Below are 5678 nucleotides of genomic sequence, written 5' to 3' on the forward strand. Positions count from 1 at the left end.
ACACTTACAACATCTGAGGCAGGTGTTCGAATTGTTACGAACAAATAAATTATATGCCAAGGAATCTAAGTGTGATTTTTTAAAAGAAGAAATTCACTATCTTGGGCATGTTATTTCAGCTAATGGGCTATATATGGATCAATCCAAAGTGGATACAATCCGGCAGTGGCCTTCTCCTAAAAATCTGGAGGAGTTACATATTTTTTTAGGATTTGCATTTTTTTATCGAAGGTTTGTTAAAAACTATGCTAATATTGCTGCTCCCATGACGGATCAGCTGAAAGGCAAAGGCAAAGCTTTTCAGTGGGGGACCCGCTCAATAGCACAGTTTTGATACGCTCAAGGATGCATGAGCTACAACTCTGATACTAGATATTGTAGATCCTTTGAAACCATTCGTTTTGGAAACGGATGCCAGTGACCGTGCTATTGGAGTAGTCTCGTTACAAGACGGACGGCCAATTCCATTTAAAAGCAAGAAGCTTGATGCAGCATAGTAGAACTACTTTGCTTATGAGCGCGAACTCTATGCAATAGTGTCGACCTTAAAAACATGGCGGCATTATTTGTATGGTGCTCAGTTTGAGATTGTGTTTGACCATGAAAGCATCAAATGCTTTACACAACAAACGGATTTGAAGGGTCAAAAAGCCAAGTGGGCCGAGATTCTTCAGGAATATGACGCCAAGTTCCGGTATCATTACAATGTGGTGGTTGACGCTCTAAGTCGTATGTCGGAGGTCAATTCTCTTTTGTTCTTTGTAGTGAATTTTTGGATTCTCTAAAGGGCAAATATGAGCATGATGAAGCATATTCCAAAGTGTGGACCCATGTACAAATGAGGGATCCTTCTCACTCCAATGATTGTGTGTAACGTTAACCTCCACACATAGTTCTCCTCTATTGAGTAATGAACTACAGTGATGGAAGAATTTCACCATCGACAATGGGTACCTACTCCATAAGGGGAGAGTTTGTGTACCGACGAAAACAGACATTCGGTGCCAAATTCTTTATGAATGTCATGATAGTCCAAGTGCAAGGCACCTGGGTATTAGAAAGACTTATGCTCTCGTACGATGGCAGTTTTACTGACCAGGTTTACATGGCTTTGTCCAAGCTTATGTCTTGCATTGCAAAAAATGTCAAGTTAACAAAACAGAGCGCCTGAAAGCAGGAGGACTCCTACATCCTTTGGAGATTCCCAATGTAAATGGAAAAGTATCTCTATGGACTTTATTGTGGGTTTACCAACCACTGTACGAGGTCATGACTTGGTGCGGGTGGTCGTAGACGGGTTGACTAAACTATGCAAGTTTATTCCAACCAAATCAACGATTAACACTAGGTTGGTAACAGGATAGATTTATGTCCTAGGACACTTTTATGTCCTGTTAACTCGCAATTTTGCCTGAATTAATTCTAAAAATATAAATAGGACTAGTACATGGGACCAATCCTCAAATTTCTCAAAAGACTTGAAAAAAACTTGGAATTAATTTCAAACCGGTTGCATGCCAGCAAGGTTGGGTAATTAACTCGATGAATAATTCAATTGATGGATTTTATGACAATTGGCCAATTGTCCATGGCATGTCGTGCAAGAAAAATGCTTCCATGCGCGTGCCTAGGCTCTAAATTGGGGGCGGATCTTGACCGTAGGTTGAAGAGGGGATCCAAGGGTTGAGGGTGAAAGCCCCAAAACCCAAAATTGAGTGAGCCCTTGAGCGGGGTCTGGCAAAAACCGATTTTCCCCCTCTTGGAGATGCCAAATTTTGCAACGTAGATGGCGTCAAATCAGAGGCGTTATGCTGCAGGGGAAGTTGGTTGCAGACGCGCTGGACGCTACCCACAGTTTTTTCAAGCCCAAGAAGGTGCACTCTTGCAGGTCCTGGCAGTTTGGTTTGGGGCATCATGGGCTGAGCAAGAATTTGGAGAAAAGCATACAGAGGTCTTCTTTTTTGGTGTCTTGCAAAAATACTCAGTTAAAAAGAAGAAGTTCTCTTGTCGATTTGAGGGGGATTCAAAGGATTATTCAGCTTCATGGGATGATGTTGCAGAATTTGTTGTGCGGAGCTCTCAACGGGTGCATTCTCCTCAAAGAAATTGTGAGGTAAGACAAGAATCTACACCTCCACCTTCTTCATTTGGAATTGGTGAATCAAGTCATGCACCTATGCTATCAAAACGTAATTTGGGGGCTGCAAATGATTTTGATGCCTCGCTTGTTGGGGGGGAAGAGAACATAACGCATGTTGAAGAAGAGGCTGAAGAGACTCCACTTGACCCAACCCCACTTGGTAGGCGTCCTGGAAGACCACCTAAATCACGTAAGCGGGGTAGACCAAAAGCATCATGCATGCCTACAAATGGCACACCTGAAAATGTATCACCCGAATATAGTAAATCTGCATGTGGTGGCCGACCTAGAAAATGTAAGCCTTCTCATGCAGGGGGCATACCTGGCCCTTCAAGCAGCCCATTTGATGTTGCTAATGATGATGAAAGTGATGATAAGAATGCATCAGAAGGTGAGGGGGTTGAATGTGGTGACAATGAAATATTGGAAGCCGAGGGTCCTGTACTTGATGACTCTCTTGATGGAGATGCACATTTTGTTGATGTGATTCCTCCACAGTGGAAGAGTGGTGATGAATTAGAGCAAGAGCCACATGGTACATTTCGGGCTCTTCCACCTTTCAATGGTGTCAAGGGACCAGACTTGGGACATATGCCACGTGAATTTTGTGAGTTTCATTTGTTTTTGATGCTCTTTCCACTTGACCTTGTTGATCATGTTATTAGTGAGACTAATGCATATGCCGAGAAAGAGAGGCAAAGGTGTGGCCGGTTGCATGACTCCATGCGAAGATGGGCTCCAATAGATCGGCATTCTTTCCTACGCTTCATGGGTGTAGCTTTGGGCATGGCACTACACTACATGCCGTCAAAGAAACATTATTGGAAAGATGAGGTAAGAGGCTCCCTTCTATTTCCTAATTTTGGTGAAAAGATGAGTCAAACTACATTCCAGCAAATCAAAAGGTTTTTGCATTTACGGGACAATGCACAAAGACCACCTCGGGGAACTAGAGAGCAGAGGTTATGGCAATTGCTTGAGCTAGAGGAGAGGTTGAATTACACTTTTCAAAAGCATTATAATTTAGGTCAATGTGTGACTGTGATGAACGCATAATTCCTTCTAAGTGTAAATTGAATCCATGCAGAGTTTACAATCCCAAAAAGCCTCATAAATTTGCTATCCAGGTTTGGAATCTATGTGACTCCGCCATGGGGTATAATTTTGCATTTCAAATTTATGACAAGATGCCATGTACTGAATTGTCTTTTTATGTTGTTGCAAATTTGGTGAAGACATTGCCAAGAAAAGGGCACCATGTATTCTTTGATAGGTACTTCACATCTGTGAAGCTTTTGGAGCACCTAAGAAGTGAAGGTCAAGGTGGCACCGACACTTATGTATGTAACAAGAAGCACTTTCCCGCCACCCAAATGTTGCATTTGGGTAAGAGAGCACGGGGTGCTTGTCGGTTTGCTTATTGTAAGAAGCAAGGTCTTGTTGCTTGTTCTTAGATGGACAAAAAAGAGATTCTTTTTGCTTCTAATTGCTATGGTGTGCAAAAAGGTGAGGTGTTGCGCTTGGTTGGGGATAAGAGATTGCCTTTCTCATGTCCGGCACTTGCCGTGAAATATAATGCATGCAAGGCTGGTTGTGATGTCTTTGATAGCATGGTTCTTGGTAGTGGCTATACCTTGCAAAGTACAATGCACGGTTTTAAGTGGTGGCATGCAGGTTTTTGGGGTCTCATGGATTCTGTTTTTACAAATTGCTGGATTATATGGAAGGAAATGTATGGCAAAAAGGATGTGTGTAGATTTGACTTTATGCTCCATACGCATGAGCAGTTGGTGGACAATGCATTTCGGCCTTATGTATGCAAGAGGCCAGTTGTTGAGGATGCATACAATGGTCACTTTCCTATCCGTTTTCATGATGTAGCCAACAAGTACTGTGTCGTTCATTCAGCTAAGCGAAAGAAGCTTCTTTCGGAGCTTAAGGAGGTTGATAGCTCAAAGCCATCACGCACCATTTGGGGATGTGGTAAGTGTCAAAAGGTTATGTGTGCTGACCCTTGCTTCAAGGAATTCCATGCAAGGGTTGTTATCGACTTTCTTTATGATGGGCGCTCAAGAGTCTCTAGACGACGTCATCCACCCTTATGTAACTTCTGTGTATCACTCTCTCTTTATGTGTAGGTATTTTTTGCATACATGGCTGGTTTTTGTGCTCATTGACTCCCTTTTTTGTTTGTTTGCAGGAAAGCTTTTGCAGGTGGGATGCTATTGGCTGGTTTTTGATGTAAAATGCTGGTTTTTGCTGCAGAATGCTGGTGTATTTTTCTACAGAACAGGTTTTGTACTCATTGACTCCTTTTTTTGTTTGTTTGCAGGAAAGGGTTTGCAGGTTTCAAGCTATTGGCTGGTTTTTGCTGCAAAATCCTAGTTTTTGTTCATGGCTGGCTGTTGTTCATGGCTGGTGTTCGGCGATGGTTGATTTTTGTTTATGGCTGGCTTCTTATCATGGCTGGGTTTTGTTAGGTATGTCTATTATGCAAAAACCTTTTGTATTAGCTTTCTTCTTGCTTGTATGGATGTATCATCATGGTTTTTTCCCACTTGTGATATGGTTATGGCATCATAAGCCTGCTCACCTTTGCGTCATGTTTATGGTATCCTGCAGGCAGCGGCTTATACCTTCCTTTTGGTAGCAGCGGATACACATGTAGTGGCTAAAGAAACTATTACATGGAAGATTGTGTTTTGATTGCAGTGGTAGCAGATAGTGATGATAGACATTTTGGCCAGTTTTAGTGCGACATGGATATTATGTATCACCTATATGAGGCATTTTGCCAAGTCTTTTGTCACTTGGAATTGTGCTTTGCATTGCTGTTTCTGCATCCGGCTCATGACATGCTTGGTTATGGAAGGGATTCTAAATTGTGCCAGACTTGGTGATTAGGTTTCTTCATGTCTTTGCCTCATCAAGTGTGTTTCACCATGTATATCTTTGCATCAAGTTTGTGAGATGCTTTATGCGTATGTATTGAGATGATAATTTATCTTGCCATGTATTTTGAACATGGAATTGCAACATGTGCTAAGCTATGGTTATTATGGCTTTAGTCGTCTTGGTGCATAGCCCTATCAACTTCATCTTTGTTGGTTTAATTCTTTCTATCTAATGCGACCTGTTGATAGGTGAATAGCCCTATCAATTTTATCTTTGTTGGTTTAATTATTTCTATCTAATGCTTTTGTTTTGTGCTAGGCTTGATCATGGCCAAATCTGCCCTTCATCTCTAGAGCAAATGACAGAAACTTGGTTCGTAGAGTTTCGTATGGGTGTATGCTCATGGGTGCGTGCGTGTGGGGTGTGTGTGTGTGGGAGTATATGTTCATGCGTGGTAGTATTTGTGGATACTATGCATGATGTAGCTAAAGGGTTATATCGTCTTGTGGTTCACAACCATGAGCTTATAGCTGCACTTTTTTGTTGTAGGTGAATTTGATCTTTTCCTGGATTCATCTAGGTATATATTAGTTGTCTTGGTCTTTATCTTGCCTTGTATTTTTGTCTGCTTTTATGTTTTTGT

The 5678-nt window shown here is 41.8% G+C and overlaps 1 pseudogene; it reads left to right on the forward strand.

Annotated features, from left to right (window-relative positions):
• Window positions 1–1786: 1786 nt before the first annotated feature.
• On the forward strand, window positions 1787–4525 carry LOC147454264 (uncharacterized; annotated as a pseudogene).
• The last annotated feature ends 1153 nt before the right edge of the window (window positions 4526–5678 follow it).

Source organism: Adiantum capillus-veneris, chromosome 7 (genome assembly GCF_014529385.1).
Source record: "Adiantum capillus-veneris isolate H3 chromosome 7, ASM1452938v2, whole genome shotgun sequence".
Classification (NCBI taxonomy): domain Eukaryota; kingdom Viridiplantae; phylum Streptophyta; class Polypodiopsida; order Polypodiales; family Pteridaceae; genus Adiantum; species Adiantum capillus-veneris.